We start from the raw sequence: 18,469 nt of genomic DNA, 5'->3' as shown, positions 1-18,469 counted from the left end.
TTATCTTCCCTATGGATTATTGTGGTATACCTTCTTTCTGATCTCCTGGCTCCTACTCTGCTTTCCTTCCAATCTGTTCTCAATACAGTGGCCAGAGGGATTATATTAAAACAAAAATCAGATCATGTTACTCCTCTATGAAAAACTCTCCAGTGCTTTTATAGTTCTAAGAACAAAATTCAAACATAGCTTAAAAGACCCTGTCGATTTGGCTTCAGCCTACCTTGCTCTCTGACATCAGTCTCTTAACAATCTCCCTTTTCTGCTTCATGGCCTCCATCCACTCTGGTCTACTTGTTGTTCCTTAGACACGCTAAGTTTGTTCCCACCACAAGGACTTTCGAGGCCATCTCTGTTGACTTTGATGTAGCCCTTCAGGCCCTGTCACTCTTTACCTCATTCCTTTATTTTAACTTCTCCATTATATTTATCAGCACTTAAAATATTAGTTAGTTACCTTCACCACGTCTATTTAATCAGTGTCTGAGTCTAGTACATTTTACCTCTCAACTCTCTTTTATGTTTGCACCTTCTCTTCATCTCCCTTGGTGGCACCTTAAAGTCCAGGTCACCATCTTCTCTCATCTAGACTTCCTCAAGTGCCTCCTCTCTGGTGTCCTCACTTCTACTGTTCACTGCTCTCTCGTTCTCTTTCCACGCTGTAAGAAGAAGGATCTTCTGAAAGCATTAAGTTGGATCATGACCCCCCACCCCATGCTCAAGCTTCCTGGCCCCACATGGCTTCTTCTCCATTGCTCCTGGAATCAAATTCAATCTCCTGAGCTTGGCTTTCGAGTCCTGGTGGACCTGGCCCCAGACAAACTTAACCTATGTCGTTTCTACCACTCCTTGTACCCGATGTTTCTACTTCACCAGAGCACTTGCTAGTCCCCAAACCTTGTGTGCTCCTTCCCACCTTCGAGCCATTGCTCATGTTCTCCCTTCTGCTTGGGATGACCTTACCCATTTCTCTCTACATGGCATGCTGCTACTCATTTTTCTATTTCTAGTTCAAGCATCCATTGCTATGAGATTTCTTGGTTTCTCCATGTTGCTACTGGGCCTGGATTATGATCTTTTCCCTCTGGATTTGCACAACCTCCTGTGTTTCCTAATTGTTCATCCTCATTGCAGAGTACGTGGTCATATCCAGATGCATCTGTTCCCAGGACTGTGGGATCCTTGAAAGCAGGGACCTTGTCTGAGTTGCTCTATCATCTCTGCTGCCAACCCCCGTGTATAGAAGGCACACACAAGGCCAGTTATCTACTTCTTCCCATCCGTTGCCAAAGCCCCAGTCTATGCACAGCCCTGCCTTGCTTGTGGTTTTCCACCCCTTAAAATATTAGAATTTTGTTAAAGCTCATCAATCAATTCCATATTCATCATATTGTTTCTTTCTGATGTTTTGGTGGTGATAGTGTTTTGCTGTGTTGTGCTATGTTTTGTTTTACTTTCTATCTGTAGTACCATGGCAGCCAGCCCCTGGAGGTTCAATCCAAATCCTATGTGGGTTTGTCTTTCGTCAGCCATACAACAGCCTCTACCTGTGGAGGTTCAGAAAGATAGCCCAAAGGGAAGGTGAAAGAGAGATAAGCTCAGCAGTGGAGCCACAGCTACAGTCACTGTACCTGCATAGCACTTTACAGTATACAAGACATTTTCCCCATCTTTCTGCCACAGGGTCCTCTCACCACTCAGTGATGTAGAGAAGTCGGGGACCACTGTTATTTTAACTTAGCAAATGGGAAAGCTAAGACACTGAGAAAGGGGAAGGACCACTAATTTCTCTCAGAAGAATGCTGCTTCCTGGACAGAAGGTCAAGAATGACTGCCAGGATGAGCCTGCACTAAGCTGCAAAATTTATTTTTGTGACATCAGTTAATGAAATCCAGTGTTTCATCTGTACATTTTACCAGTAAGGCATGTGTGTGTGTGTGTGCGTGTGTGTGTATGTGTGTGTGTGTGTTTACATTGTGGGTTCACCTCCCATCGTTAGATTTCTTTCTGTCACCACATATTTGACCCCCTTTACCCCATCTACCTCCTCCCTCTCGCCACCCAGGTCTATTGTTCATGACCATGAGTCTCTGTTTGTTTGTACTGTTCATTTGTTGCTTTTAGGTTTATACCCCACATGTAAGTGATACTATGTGGTTGTCAACATTTTCTGTCTGGCTTATTTCACTTAGCATGATTATCTCTAGGTCCATCCATGTTATTGCAAATGGCAGTATTTCATCTCTTTTTATGGCCGAGTAATATTCTATTGTATATATGTACCATGGCTTCTTTATCTAATCATCTATCATAGGACACCATGGCCAATGTGAATAATGCTTCTATGAACATCGGTGTGTAAATATCTTTTCAGATATGGGTTTTCAAGTCTTTGGGGTAAATACTCAGTAGAAGGATTGCTGGGTCATATTGTAGATTGATAGCAAAATTTCAAAAGACACTTATTTTGGGGCTCATGTAAGTTCAGAGTTGGCACCTGGGAATGAGAATCTGTGGGTAGCCAGAGCAGCTGAGGCTGCAGTATCTGGGAGATTAGTGTAAGAGATTAGATGGGCCATTTTCATACAAGTGTCTTACAAACTCTCAAGATAGTGGTAGACATGGGTTGATGGTGATGGGTGGAGAGGGTGCACAAGTTGAAGTTACAAAAACCAATATCCTCACATTCCACAGGGTTTAGGAGTGAGCATTGCAGCCTGTAGATCCCTTAGACTCATCCTGGAAAAGAAGGAATAGAGAAACCCAGAAAGGAGGTGGCCCATTGGAGCAAATGGCAGTATTCTGCCCACACAGGCAGACCCCAGATTAGTCACATGGGGAGATGGCTATTAGAAAGTTCCTAAGGGCTCAGAAAGCGGTTACCTGACTGGTTTTCTGGGTGCCTTTGGGTTAGTCCTTTCTCCTCTTAGGACCTCAGAGTCCCCATCCAGACACTGTCTTATGGGGTCATTTTGATTCTAAGATTTCATCCTCCATTATTCTGACCCCAGAAGGCAGCAAGTGGTAGGGAGCTACTGGTATCAGATACTCCAAAGAGAAATTCACTTTGTATGAGCCTGAGCAAGCCGTTATGCACAGAAGCCTTGATTTAAGGCTATTTCAATAAGCCCCAATTCCTCATTTTGGAAGTTTTTGAAGAAAAGACAAGTGCCATTTTCTAAATGCCATTATGCAATGAAGCTTTTTGCAGCCAGCCTGGCAGGCTCACATGCTTACATATGTACCCTGACTACTACATCTCACATCTTGCTGTGTGCCTCGTCTCCCTTTGACAGACAGCCCTGGTTATGTAGGGGCTGAGGGTGATGACACAGGGAAGAGGCTGGGAGCCTCAGCCATGAGACAGATCACGCAAGAGGTATTCTGTCAAAACTCGTAGAAAATTTTTTACCAGGAAGTCTCCACCTGGTGCACGGTCAGTCCTGTCTCCCCAGAGCCTGATCCTGTTCTCTGAGCTGCCTTTCCCTGCAAGGCAGGGACCTAAGACAGCTTTCTAGAAGTACCACTGTCCCTGGGGTACAGTGCTTAAATCTGATACCCAGCTGTCAGACTGCCCAGGATTGAATGCCAGCTTCACTACTTCTTAGCCCTGTGACCCTGGCCAAGTGAGTTGACCTCTCTGTGCTTCAGCTTTCTCATCTTTAAAATGAAGATAATAATAGCACACTGATTCCTAGAGTTAGGGTGAAAATTAAATGCTATAATGTCTATAAAGCTCTGAGAACACTGCCTGGCATGCTGTAAGCTATGAATAAGTATCATGGTTATTGTCATGTTTACGGTACTATAAATAGAAGTGGCAAATGTGGAGGCTAGAAAATAAACTAGGGATTTTCCCTAGGCCATGGGGCGTGAGGAAAGCAGAGCAAGGTCTGGATACTGAAAGCCTGGTTTCAGATTTTAGCTTCACTGTTTTTGGCAGTGGGACTTAAGGCAAGTCTGGGCACCATCTTCAGCCTGCTTCTTATCTCTAAAAGGTGCAGAGACTCCCCAGGCCATAGACTTTTTTTCCAGCAGGTGATGAGTAACCAGATGGGACACTGCTTTGTACCCAGCAACACACATTTTGATACCATGTAGTGCAGTGGTTCTCAGTGGGGTCCCCAGACCAGCAGCATCAGCATAATATAGGAAAGTGTTAGACATGCAAGACATAGTGAATTAGAAACTCCAGGTTGTGGGCACAGTAATCTGTGTTTTAAAAGCCTTCCAGGGAATTCCAATGCATGAAAAAGCTTGAGAAGCACTTCTCTAACCCAAACTCATAAGGATCAGGAAATGGAGGACAAGAGAAAGCCTGAAGATTGCACGTTCACAGGGCACAAAGTCCTGGGTCATGGGAAGTGATGGCTCTGAGGTAGCAGAGTAGGGTAGCCATGAGATCAAGGTCTCTTGCTTCCCAAGTGGTAATTTTACTAGGACAGCAGTCTGAGCAGTGCCTAAGACCCCTTCTCCCAGAGAAGAGACCCCAAAGAGCTCAGGCTGAACACAGAGCCTTGATGTTTGCCCCTGAAAAATATGCAAATGGAGCATTTTTAGGTGCTAGTGTCATGGCTGAAAGAGGACATGCCTTAGAGAAACGTCTATGGGCACTGAACAGGTGGAGTCCTAGCATAAAACACATGTACCCACCTGGACACTTCTCTAAAGAACAGCCTCTCTTTCAGCCATGGTAGTAGCACACAGAAATACTCCGTTTCCACATTTTTAAAGAAACAATCGCCAGGGCTCCATGTTAACCTGAGTTCTTTGGGGTATCTGCCTGGGAGAAAAGGTCTTAGGCCTTCACAGTTCTCCCAGGCAAGAGCCCTATAACTTTTGCCCTACGCCAATTGGCCCAAGCAAAAACTCTTCCTCTCCACGGTGATAAGGGTCAGAAAGGCATGGAAGGGGGTCCACGGATCCTCCACAGGTCAGAGCCTTCTTGGTACTCTTGGCCCCTTGGTGTGGAAAGGCACAGGAGATCCCACCCACCCAAGCAATAGTCTACTTCACCAGGGAAGTAGCCCTGCTTCCTGAGCCCTTGTAAGGAATTGCTCTCTCCCACATCATGCTGGCAGGTCACAACTCATTTTCCCCCAGACCAGATGCAGGAGCTTCAGTGGTGTGTGGGCGCCCTTCTCCTTCCTCTCCCTCCCCAGCCACCTCAGCACAAAGTTTTCCATCAGAAGGTGATTAGATTTAGGAAAGGTTATTTTTTTCCCAGACGTAATTGTTTCTTAATTCTTTAATTTAATTCTCTTTAAAGATTACAAGCAACAACCAGCACTTGATAAATGATAAAGAACATTAATAATTAATTGAATTTTCAAGTGGCAATTTTTAAAATTTCTTTCATGTCAATTAAATACATATGTGTGTATGTATATATGTATGTGCGTATATATAAACATACATATATATAGTTTGAGGGTACATACATACATATACATATACACACACATATACATACATATATACACACGTATACATGCACACACACATAAATATATATATATATATATATATATATATATATATATATATATATATATATAGTTTGAGGGTACATCATCTTTGCAGACAGCCTAGGTGGACTGCAATTTAACACCTGAGGAAGCAGCGATTCTTCCAAACTGTGCCTAAGATCTCTGTTAAGGGATCACAAAACCCAGAAAACTAAATGAGGCCCCCAAAGACAGAGGAGAAAGAATGTATTTACTTATCCATTTGCTTTTTCACTCAATTACACATCCACTGGCTCATCAAATTAGTTAACTTACTCAGTCACTCCTTTATTCACTCTTTCCTTCCTTCATTCAGTGGCTCGGTTATTTTTCCCTTCCTTTTCATCTGCTCATTCACTCACTATTATTCCTTCTCTTCCTCCCTTGCTCACTTCTTCACTCACATATTTTCACCTACCTCCCCTGCTCAATATCTCCCATGGTGCCATGATGACTTAGGGCTTTAGCTGACCTTACAGAGTTTCTCCAAATACATGTTAAAGTGGGAAGAAAAATTATGAGCTTTCATGGTATTAGCTGGCTTATCCTACACTTTTTTTTATTCAACCACGCCACTTGAGAATTTGCTCTGTGCTGGGAACAGAGCGATACAGATGACGTTGACCACACCCTGACCTAGCCTGAAGTCTATTTGGAGAAATAAGCATTTTCACAAACACCCATATTTGATATAGACCTCCATAGAGGAACCTCTTGATTCTAGCATTTACTATGAGCCAGACCCTGGGGATACAGAGAGGACTAACACATGGTCTTACCTTCGCAGAGCTTAATATCTGGTGGTAGAGAAAGACACAGGACTAGATAACCGGAATACAATATGAGAAAGCTGAGTTGCTCGGAGACACTGTAATACGAAATTCAGGTAGCGATGAACTCTGCTCAGTGAGAGCTTAAGAAAGAGTCAACATTAGCTCTAGGACTTAAAAGAAAGGTAGGTTTTTGTGGAACAAAGGTAGATGAAAGGAAAGTGCTTGAAGCACATGCATGATCTATGGGTAGAAAACTCAAAGAATGTTGGAGAATAATAAACAGTTCTATTTTTCAAAGCAGAGGCTATGTGGAAGGAAATTGGAAGAAATAAGGCTTAGTTCTCAAATGAGGTTTTGAATGATAGTTGAGGTTTGATCGTAGAATAAGAGGAGGGGCCATAGATTGTTTTTGAGCACAGCTGCTCCATGATGAGAGCTGGGCTCAAGAGATCAGTTTGGAAGTGAGGTCAAAGAGAGCACAGACTCTAGGCAAACAGATCCTTGTGGAGCCAGAGACTCCTGATAGACTGAAGTAGGAGAGTGGGGAGAGAAATGCAGAAGGAAAAATGAATGTGTGTACTGTGGAGGAGGCCGAATCAACAAAATTGAATGTGAAGGACGAGAGTGAGATAGAGATTCTTCAGAGGTTTTCAGAATAGGACAAAAGGATGGCTCTTCTTTGACGAAAATAAAGAGTGAACAGAGAACAAAGGAGAAAAGATGATGAGTTTGGTGGTGGATGTATTGAGTACCCTGAGCAATAGTCAGGTGAAAGTGTTCAGCACGAATACATGAATACAATAGGTCCAGCGCATAGGAGGAAAACCTAAATTAGAAACAGATATTTGTGTCATATTAATTAGCATCTTGATCAGAAATCCTTATCCTTGAGTACATAAGTGGACTTCTGGGGGCTTATAAGATATATTCTGCACATAGAATTGACAAACCTTAATAATGGATTTGATGTTGGCAGGGAAGATGTCTTCCAGATTTCTGCCAGGAAATCTGATTGGATAGTGATGTTATTTACAAAGATAAGGAATAATAGAGTAGGACTGGGCCTGGAATTAAGTTGGAAATAATATGAGTTAAAGGTTAGGTACAATGACTTTTGGATGCCTGCATGCTATCAATTGGAGGAGTCTACTAGGCATTGGCCTCATAAATCTGGAGATTAGAAACATGATTTGGGCTGAAGATTGATTTGGGGTGGTTAAAGCCAAAGTAGATGAGCTCATTCAAAAAGAGTGTGGAAAATGAAAAGATGAAGCTTAAGAAGTGATGAAAAGAGAAGAGCGAAGAATGAATTCCAAATTTCTGGCTTGAGTCTATAGATGGGTGGGTAATGTTAATTCCCAAAATGGAGAACACTTGTGAAATTTTGAGAGTAGTGGTAAGAATATGATAAGTTAAATTTTACACAGATAGGTTTAGAGCTGCTCATGGAATATGCAAGGGTCACTTCTCAAGTGTTTCCATATATGAGCCTGGAGCTTAGAAAGGCTGGAGACAGATTCTTGAATTTACTACAGAGATAATGGCTGAATCTGGGGAGTAGATGTGGTCTCTAATGAAAGAGTATAAAAGAGTAAAGCAGAGAGGCTGGGACAGAATTTTGTAGGTGAGGAGAAGAGCAGCAAAAAAGCAGCTCAAGAAGATTGATGGGAGGTAACGGAGGAGAGGGATTCTAGGATGAAATGGAATCTGAGGCTGAATGTCATCTGGCAGGTACAGGAGGATGAGGCTTTGTGTGTTGGCAATGAAGCGATAATGGGTGACCTTAGGATAAGTGGGGGCAGGACCAGATCCGAAGCCTTAAGTAACTAGAGGGAAGAGGAAGTAATACGTAGAACAACTATTGCAAAATTTTGATCAAGAGAGAGACAAGCCTCACAAGGAGGGAGAAGTTTTATTGTGGTGTTTGTTTGTTTGTTTTAGAAATAGAGGAGATAATGCTGCAGTGAACATAAGGGTGCATATATCTTTTTGATTAGTGTTTTCATATTCTTTGGGCAAATACCCAGAAGAGAAATTGCTGGATCATATGGTAGCTCTATTCTTAGTTTTATGAGGAAACTTCATACTGTTTTCCTTAGTGGCTAAACCAATTTATAATCCCACCAACAGTGTACAAGGGTTCCAATAGCCAAGATGATGGAAACAACCTAAGAGTTCATCAACAGATAAATGGATAAAGGAGATGTGGTATACATATGCACATGGAATACTACTCAGTTATAAAAAAGATAAAATATTGCCATTTGTGACAACATGGACCTTGAGGGTATTATACTGAGATGTCAAGCAGAAAAAGACAAAAGCCATGTGATTTTACTTACATATAGAATATAAAACAACAAATAAACAAAAGAAAAAAAAGAAACAAACACATAGTTATAGACAATAGATTGGTGGTTTCCTGAGAGTAAGGGGGTGAAAGGAAGGAAAATGGGTGAAGGGTGACAGATAGAAATGAAACTTTTGGTGGTGAGCATGCTATAGTGTATTCAGATATTGAATGATAATGTTGTACACCTAAAATTATAAAATGTTATTAACCAACGTTACCACAACATAAACAAAGAAACAAACACACACATAAATGTTTTTTTCTTCAAAAAAAAGTATAGGAGAGATAAAAAGGGTCATAAGCTTAAGAAAAAGAACAGGAGAAAAGAAAAGATTAAAAATACTAAGGAGAAAGGACAACTGATGGGGAGAGTCCAGGTGGGGACAACAGGGGAATTGACATCAAGGCCAATACAAAACAAATGTTTTGATAAATGCACAATTGCAGAGAAGAGAGTTTTTGACAAATTACCAAATGGTTTGAAGATTTACTTGATTTACTCTATACTCACCAACGCTTGAGCATAATCATTCTTACATCCTAGACTTAGTCACTATTTATCAGTTCTAAATGTTGCTCTAGGTGGTTAGAGAGGAGGTGACAAATTCCCAGGAGAAATGGAAACAGCATATTTGTACAGCTCCATTTCTGGAGGAGAGCAGCGTACATCTCTGGACTATTTATTGTCTCCTTCTTGGCCCAAGGTCCCTTCCATGATGCCTTCCACTCATTCTAAAACCACCTTTGCCCTAGTGCTGCCGGAGAGCAGCTCACTCAAAGGGACCCAGAAGCACAGGGTCAAATACATAGCTCCTGTCCAGGAAAAGAGAGGGGTCTTTCTTGGCTCCAGAAGGTAAAGAGGAGAGAGAGGGTGAGGCAGAGGAGGGGCCTCTGGCAGGTCATGCTGAGAGAAAATGTGTATGCGTGAGACCAATGGAGGTCACCCCACCCTCCCAGATACCTGGCATTCCACAAACTTTCTCACGCCCAGAGGTGTGGGTTCCTTACAGGCTACAGCCTGGTGGTGGCTCTCTTGTATGTTCACTGCTCAGAGGCTGGTGCCAATATCTGGAGGCACACTCTTCCTTTGGTCCATCACTACTTCTACACAGAGCCCAGAGGGTCTGAGAGGTGAGTGGTATCTGTGTGAAAGAATAGGCTTTGAAACAAGCCACTTAACTCTTCTGTACCTCAGTTTCTTTGTTGATAAATAGGGTGAATGACATTTACCTTGAAAAGGCATGAGGATTAAGAGAGAATGCATGCAAAGCAACTGTTGATGTAAATTAATCCTTCTCGGGAATCCACTGGAATCTCATGAGGCGGAACTAAGACCACAATCTTTGATTCACTTCTGCCTGGAAAAACAACAGATCTTAACATATCATTAGGTATTCTAAATACTGTTTTACTCCCCCTCCCCCCCACTCACAATTGATGTTGTCGGACTTGCAAAAAGAAATATGTGATTTGCAGTGACTGCCAATTTCTCTACTGCTCTGTAGGGGATTTGGCATCTTTGTTCTGTCATGTAGGAGAATACCCAGCCTGATTGTCCCTCGCCCAGTGCCTCTCATCGTGGCACCCTGTGGGTTTCCCTGTTGGACACAAACCCCAGATCAGAAATGCTTACATAATTTGTGGGGGCCAGTATGAATGAAAATGTGGGGTTTCTTCTTCAAAATTATTAAGAATTTCAAGATACGGACTGAAGGCCATTAAACACAGCATGGGCCCTAAGCAAGTAAACTGGTTGCACACCCATGAAACCGACCCTGCCCGAAATCCATCCCCAGCGCCTTGAACCTGTTGAAGTACAATTCAGAGCAAAGTCATATGTTCATCTGAAAGACATTTGCACTGGAAGAAGTCCCTCTGAGCGAAGCAGTCCCTCCAGATTATTTCTCCAAGGAGGCTACCAGGCAGCTACCTGGTGGTTATATATAGCTAAAACCCTCAGAAACAGAGTTCTAGCATCACTCACCTGGTGGAAAACTAGGTCTCCTCTGTCATCAACCAGCAACTGCCTTTCTTTTTGCTGTTACTTTTTCTCATCACTCCAGGTGATTTTTATTCTCCTGACTCCTCTGCTATGCATGCCTGCCCCTAGCACAGGTGTATTCTGGGATGGGGGCTGAGTGGTCTGCTGGGCCTGGGGGTCACGGGCCCTCTTTTCTAGCCTCACTTTACTTCCTGACAGTAATCTTTCTCCTTAGTAGGTGGCGCTCTCTCTCTGGTGATCTCTCAGATAACACTGGGAGGAAGAAGGCTTCCTTCCTGGGTCTCTGGGGAAAGGTGAGGATAATGATGGGGATGGAAGCCTGAATGGATGGACAACCCTAGAACAGCACTACACAAAGCGTGGTGCATGGATCGGTGCCAGACTGCAATGACGTAAGCACAGAAATGGAGAGTTTCAAAACTTTTATAGCAATTTGATAATGCCTATTAAATTTAATAATGAAATAATAAAAAATAATTTATGTCTTAATTTTCACCCTTCTAGTAATTCGGTTTTATTGCATTTACCACGCAGTTTGGAAATCTAAAAAGGTAATTAAAAAAAACTAACGCTCCACTTTTCTCATTTGTAAATGTCTCATAAAGACCATATGTGATCTTGGACCAGAAGGTGCTTTACGAACTGTAAGGTGCAGTGTTAAATGAGGGACACATCACGAGGATGCTACCTACCATTCTGTGGCCACTCCATGCCCAAGTGGCCACCGGGTACTAGCACAATGGTAAAAGCATAGCCTCTGAAGCCAAACTGGCTGGATTGGTACCCTACTTCCATAATTTATTAACTTCTTGTCCCCTCCATTTTCTTACCTATAAAGAAATATTATTAATATCAACCTGATAGGGTTGTGGTGAGGATTAAGTGAGAAACACTTAGAACAGTGTGTAGAGCATGGTACACAGTAAGTGGTAGCTAGTAATGTAGTCTGATTATACTTCTGATTCTTGTCACTCTACATTACCATTTTGAGATTTACCCATGTTCATAGTTCTTCCCCTATAATTCATATATCTCTCCATCATTTACAGCTTCCATACTTCATTTATCCAGTCCCATATTGGTGCCTTTATATTTTCTAATTGGTTATTGCTGGTGTGGAACACTATCGAAATTAGAATATTGATCTTCCAATCTAGTAAACATGCTGGACTCTCTCATTAGTTTTTATAGTTTATTAAATTCTCTTGGTCTTTCTAGGTAAATGGTCACATCACTTTCAAATACTCATTTTTTTCTTCCTTAACAATTCTTATACTTTTGCTTCTTTCTAGGTCTTTGCATATTAATTTAGAATGTGATAACAGCATCCTCATCTTGCGTCCTATCTTAAATGGAATGCTTCTAAAGTTTCTCCTCTGTTAAGTGTGATATTTGTTGTGCGGTTTTAATAGGTGGTCCTCATAGGGATGAGGGATATCCATTTAATTTCTTTTATCACAAATAGGTGTTAAAGTTTATAAAATGTTTCTTACGCACCTATAAAGGTATTTTTTCATTGTTTTCCCCCACTGTATTAATGTGATAAATGACATTGATAGAGTTCTCGATGCTGAACTATTCTTGCATCCTGGCAATAAATTCTACTTGAGTATGATGCAATCTTTTTGTTTGTTTTCTTGTTGTCATGTTTTCCTTTTAACACACTATTAGATTTAGTTAATATGTGGTTTAGCAATTGCTATCTATATTCTCAAAGACATTTCCTGTAAATGTTTTATTTTGTTGTCCCTATCCAATTTGGCATCAAGATTACAGTAGCCTCCTAACTTAAGTGGGTACCTTCCCCACTTTTTCTCATCTCTGGAACAACATATAGAGGAGAGAGATTATCTTTTCTTGGGAAGTTTGATAAAACAATCAACCTATAAAATTATCTGCAGCTGGTTCTTTTGAGAGGCTATGAGCTTCTGATCACCACTATGACCTTACATGATCATTGGTCTAGTCAGTATTCCTGAGCCCATTTTTGCATTAAAAAAATCAAGACATTTACCTATTTTCTCTGGTTTTCAGACTTTTGTTTTCCTACCAGATTTGTCATAATGCCATCCCTAAAGAACCAAGAGCTAGGGTTGCATCTCCACTCCTGATTATGCCATTCTTTGGACAAATGAAATTGAGACCAGGAAAGTCTGCCTCATCTGTCAAAGGAGAGTGGGGCCACTGGATTCCCAGTGGTATGTTTGACACGAGAGTAAGTTGTGGACTCCTGTCTCTTAAGAGCAGCTGTTAATTTAGCTCAGATACAAATGAAAAAAGGAATAAAAAAGAGGAAGGGAGAGGATAACAGCCGCCAAGTGATTCCTGCCTGCCAAGTCTAATATTTTTGTACGCTTGGTAATCAAATCTGGTGAGAAGCCCTTTTAAAGAACTCTTCCTGACCCCTCTACCACATTTAGGCAGAAAAGGAACCCTATTTTCCCAAGGAGGCAAAATTTCACCTTGTCACATAATGAGGCAGCACCAGTCACCTTTTCTCTCTTGAGATTCTCTTACTTAACTATCTCCTGTTTTTTGTGCATTAATTCACATTACCTCTGCACCACCTTCTCTTCTGGCTTCACTGGGTTTTGCTTGTTTGATGTTATATTGGAGGAAGAAGCGTGAGACTCGTCTCAGCATAATCATAGCTGTAAAAAGAAAGCAACAATTAAAACTGAGCCAGGTTTGTTTATTTAATGAGAACAGAGCCAGCTTTCCTGCCCTCTCACCCTAGACCTGAGTTGGAAGTTTCGGGATTCTTCTCTCTGAATTACACAGACTGCTGCTCTAATTGTACTTAGGAAAGGCCATTTGTGTTCAATCCCAGAACGTCTTCTCTCCCTCCTTCCTCTGATCATTTGGGGATTGTTAGTGGCAGATGGCTGAGACTTTCCAGTGGCACTGTCTTATAGGTCCCACGTGGCCCTCCAGGCTACCCCTTGACCCTTGGCTCAGCCATTATCTTTCTTTGCTTGGTCTCAGTGTTTAGGATCAAAGTTTCTTACATCGTTCACTATCCAGATAGAAATTCAGTGTTCTTATCAAAAGAAGTAATGGGCTGAGGCATTGCATTGATCCATACTAGAGTGGAAAGACACAAAAAGAAAATGGTCCGTCTCCAACTGACCCAGGTGCCCATAGATACCAGATGGATTGCCTACTCAGAATCACTCTAGGTGGATATTATCGTTTCCTCCAACACCAAGCCCTGTCAATGTTCGATTGTTGGCCAGTGGGCTACATCATTATTGAGAAACACTTCAGCTTGTTGATGGCCGTGCCACCCTAAATGTGCCTGATCTCGTCTGATCTTGGAAACTAAGCAGGGTCGGGCCTGGTTAGTACTTGGATGGGAGACCACCTAGGAAGACCAGGCGCTGTAGGCATTAAAAAAAAAGAAACACTTCAGCTTAATAAGATTAAAATTACTTTTCAGAGGGACACGGAGAGAGTATTTCTGTGTAAGGAATGGCAGATAGACCATGAGAAGTCTTGAGAAGTCTTGAGCCTTGAGAAATCTTTTCCGCCATAGCAATCTCATCCTGTCGTTCTGTCAGAAAGGCCGTGACCCAGTTGGCCCTTGGTCTTTTCCAACCGCCCTGAGAAATATCTCTCTCACTACCTGCCTGGGGGCTGCCTTGGACATTCAGTTTCCTGCCTGAGAAATAGACTTCCTTATTGATGATAATTGACAGTTGGAACTGCAACTCTTTCTGGACATTACTGGTACTTGGGCCCAGGGTACAGCCTTAGCCAGACCACTAGAGAAAAAAACAGAGATAATAGAAGGACTGATGTACTGTTTCCTTTCTATGTGTAGGACCATGAGGAACAATCTTTGTTGTATTTTATGGTGCGTAAAGTGGCCCTTAAAGGGAAGTTGTTGACATAATTCTAATAACTCCATGGGGACATGTGGTAGGCAGAATTCTAAAGATGGCTCTGTAAGACATCTGTTCCCAGGTTATTAAATTAAACACTAATGCAGATAATGTTGTAAAGGGATTCTGCAGATATAAAGTTCCAAGTCAGTTTACGTTAAGATATGGAGGTTATCCAGGCTGCTCTGATCTAACCATGGGAGACCTTTGAAAGCAGAGTTTTCACTAGCTGGTGGCAGGAGGGGAAGTCAAAGAGTTTAAAAGCACAAGAATTCAATTCACTCTTTCTGACTTTGAATATTGAGTGACTTCTGGAAGCTAAGAATAACCCTCTAGTGACCCCCAGCAAAGAAAATGGACATCTGTCCTACAACTATATGGAACCCTAATGAGCTTGGTAGCAGATTCTTCCTCCAGAGTCTCAGAAAAAAAGTCCAGCCCGCTCCATACCTTGATTTGTGAGACCGCAAGCAAAGGACCTAGTTAAGCCATGCCCAGACTCCCGACCCATGAAAACTATAAGAGAATAAATGAATGTTATTAACAGTTGCCAAGTTTGTGGTAATTTGTTACATGACCATAGAAAACTAATGCAGATATCTAACCAGTCCCACAAAAGTGTCAACCCTTCATGTCAGCCCTTCGCATGAGACCAAGGTGGACACAGAGAGTACTTACACTGTACACAAGGGCCTTGTTTCCTTCTCCAGCCCTGAGCTGAACTTTTATCACAGAATTCATACTGGTTGAAGCCTCGCTGTGACCCTCTGGTTGCTGAGGTGTGGAGACAGGCTAATGACTAATGGGATCCACTGGCAGGGAGGACATTTTTCGGGCCAGTAAGAACAATCCCTGAAATTTTCAGAGATGCAAAGCATTTCTCTAACGATTACTTCATAGAGGCCTCATGGTAACCTTCGATGGTAGAAACAGTCATATTCCTATTTTTCAGATGAACAAATGAGGCCCCAAAAGAGCAAATGGCTGATTCAAGATTACAGAGCTAGCATGAGAAAAGTCTTTGCTGCATAACTTAACTTACTTTTGGTAACTATTTGTGGATTTTTCCATCAGTAGTTTGCGAGGCCTTGGGCCTTTGAAACAATAAGCAGTGAAACATAATCATCAAGGCTGCTTCATCTCCTGTACGTCTGAACTAAATGAATAGAGACACTAGAGTACCTAATGAATGGCAAGGTATTTGTTAATCTTCTTCAGAGTCATAATATGCCCCATGTTGTTCCCTTGGCTTACAAAGCTCTGTACAGGTAGCCACCTGGTTCTTGTGAAGGTTAATTTTAGGTGTCAACTTCATTGGACCACAGGGTATCCAGACAGCTGCTTAAACATTATTTCTGGGTGTTTCTGGAAGAGATTAACATTTGATTCAGTGGAATGAGTAAAGCAGATAGCCCTCACCTATGTGGTTGAGGTCACCCAATCCACTGAGGGCCTGAATAGAACAAAAAAGGCAGAAGAAGGGAGAATTCTTTCTCTGCTTGACTACTGAGCTGGAACATTGGTCTTCATCTGGTCTCAGACTGAGACTTTGGCATTTAGAACTGCACCACCAGCTTTCCTGGTCTTTAACATGCAGGTTGCAGACCGAGGGATTTCTCAGCCTCCATAATAAACAGACAAACAAACAAACAAACAAAAAATAGAATCTCTGATTGGTTCTGTTTCTCTGGAGAATCCTGATGAATACAGGTCTATCCCTCACTTCCCTCACTCTTTGCTCGGTGGGGCCTTCTGTGACCATGCTACCTAAAATTGAAATGCCTCCTCAACCCTGCTTCTTTTTTTTTTTTATTTTTCTGTATTGCAATTATTACCGTTCGAGATCTTATGCATTTTATTTATTTATTATCTATCTCCATGATAACAGGGATGTTGTCTGTTTTGTTGACTGTTGTATCACCAGCACTTAGTGCATTGACTGACATATAGTAGATGCTCAGTAAACTTTGCTGAGGAGGATGGGTGAAAACGGTGAAGGGGACTATAGGGACAAACCTTCAGTTATAAAAAGTAAGTCATGGAAGTAGAGTTGACCAAATGGAGGAAAGGATCAGTGATATCAAAGACAGAAATCTAGAAATAAATCAGAATGAAAAAGAGAGAAACCGAAGAATGAGAAACAATGAAAGAGAAATACAAGAACTAGCTGATACAATCAGGAGAGGAAACATAAGAATAATAGGCATTATTGAAGGCAAAGAAAAGGAACAGGGACTAGAAAGCATTTTCAGACAAATAGTTGATGAGAATTTCCCAAATCTAAGGAATGAGCTGGAGCTTGGAATTCAAGAAGTCAACAGAACACCCAATTACCTCAACTCAGAAAGGCCTTCATCTAGACACATTGTATTAAAGTTTTCAAAAATCAATGACAAAGATAGAATTTTCAGGGCAGCCAAGGAGATGAAAAGGGTAACTTATAAAGGAAAACCCATTAGATTATTAGATTATTAGATTATTATCTCAGCGCAAACCTTACAAGCCAGAAAAGAGTGGAATCAAATATTTAAACTACTAAGTGAAAGGAACTACCAGCCTAGAATAATGTATCTAGCTAAGGATTCCTTTAGATATGAAGGAGAAATTAAGATCTTTCCAGACATACAGAAATTGAGGGAATTCTTCATTATGAGGCCTGCACTACAAGAAATACCTAAGGGGTCAGCTCACCAAAAACAAAATTACAAAAAAAAAAAATACATAGTTAGGATAAAGTGACTATCAGGCAAATCAAAGCAGAGGAGTGCAACACTTACTAAGAACAGGACATTAGAAGCTTAAACAATAAGAAGTTAACTGTTATAACAAGATAGTAATGAACGTTCAGCATACACAGGGACAAATGAGACAACAATGACTGAAAAGGGGAGGATCCAAATTCACAAAGGGGAATGGAGATAAGGCACGTGCAGAAGAAAATGAATGACTGTATATACACACACACTATCCTTTACATATTCATAATGATAACCACACATAGAACATTCATAACTGAAGTATATAACATAAAACAAGGACCAGAGGCAAAACTCACAAAAGCCAACCAAAACAAAGAAAACAGAAACACAAAGACAAGGAAGCAATGGAAACACCGAGCTACCAGAAAGCAAAAGATAAAATGACTGTAAGAAGACCTCATATTTCAATAATCATCCTAAATGTAAATGGACTGAACTCACCAATAAAAAGGCACAGAGTTGCAGATTGGATCAAAAAACAAAACAAAACCATATGCTGCCTCCAGGAGACACATCTCAGTTTCAAAGACAAGTATAGACTCAAAATGAAAGGGTGCAAAATGATATTTCAAGCAAATGGCATTCAGAGAAAAGTGGGAGTACCGGTGCTAATATAGGACAAAATAGACTTCAAAATCAAAAAGGTAAAGAAGGATACTGAGGGACACTTCATAATGATAAAAGGAATCATGCACCGAGAAGACATAACACTTACTAATATCTATGCTTCCAACCGGGGTGCCCTTAAATATGGAAAGCAATTGCTAACAGAACTAAAGGGAGAAACAGACCAAAACATTATCGTAGTAGGGGACCTAAATACCCCACTGTCAGATATGGACAGATCATATAAACAGAAAATCAATAAGAAAATAACATCCTTAAATGACACATTAGACCACCTGGACATAATTGACATTTATAGAGTCTTCCATCCCAAAATAGCTGCTTATACATTCTTCCCTAGTGCACATGGAACATTCTTAAGGATTGACCACATGCTGGGACACAGAGATAGCCTCAACAAGTATAAGAGGGTTGAAATCATACCAACCATATTCTCTGATCATAATGCTTTGCAACTAGAGGTCAACTGCAAAAAGAAAGCAGGAAGAACCACAAATACATGGAGATTAAACAACATGCTACTGAAGAATAACTGGGTCAGGGAAAAAATAAAAAGAGAGATC

The 18,469-nt window shown here is 41.3% G+C and overlaps 1 pseudogene; it reads left to right on the top strand.

Annotated features, from left to right (window-relative positions):
• The first annotated feature begins 13,906 nt into the window (after positions 1-13,906).
• On the top strand, positions 13,907-14,025 carry LOC118608286 (annotated as a pseudogene).
• Positions 14,026-18,469: the final 4,444 nt, after the last annotated feature.

This window comes from Rousettus aegyptiacus, unplaced genomic scaffold (assembly GCF_014176215.1).
Source record: "Rousettus aegyptiacus isolate mRouAeg1 unplaced genomic scaffold, mRouAeg1.p scaffold_m13_p_9, whole genome shotgun sequence".
NCBI lineage: Eukaryota > Metazoa > Chordata > Mammalia > Chiroptera > Pteropodidae > Rousettus > Rousettus aegyptiacus.
The sequence above is the reverse complement of the archived record's forward strand: the minus strand, read 5'-3'. Positions and strand labels throughout refer to the sequence as shown.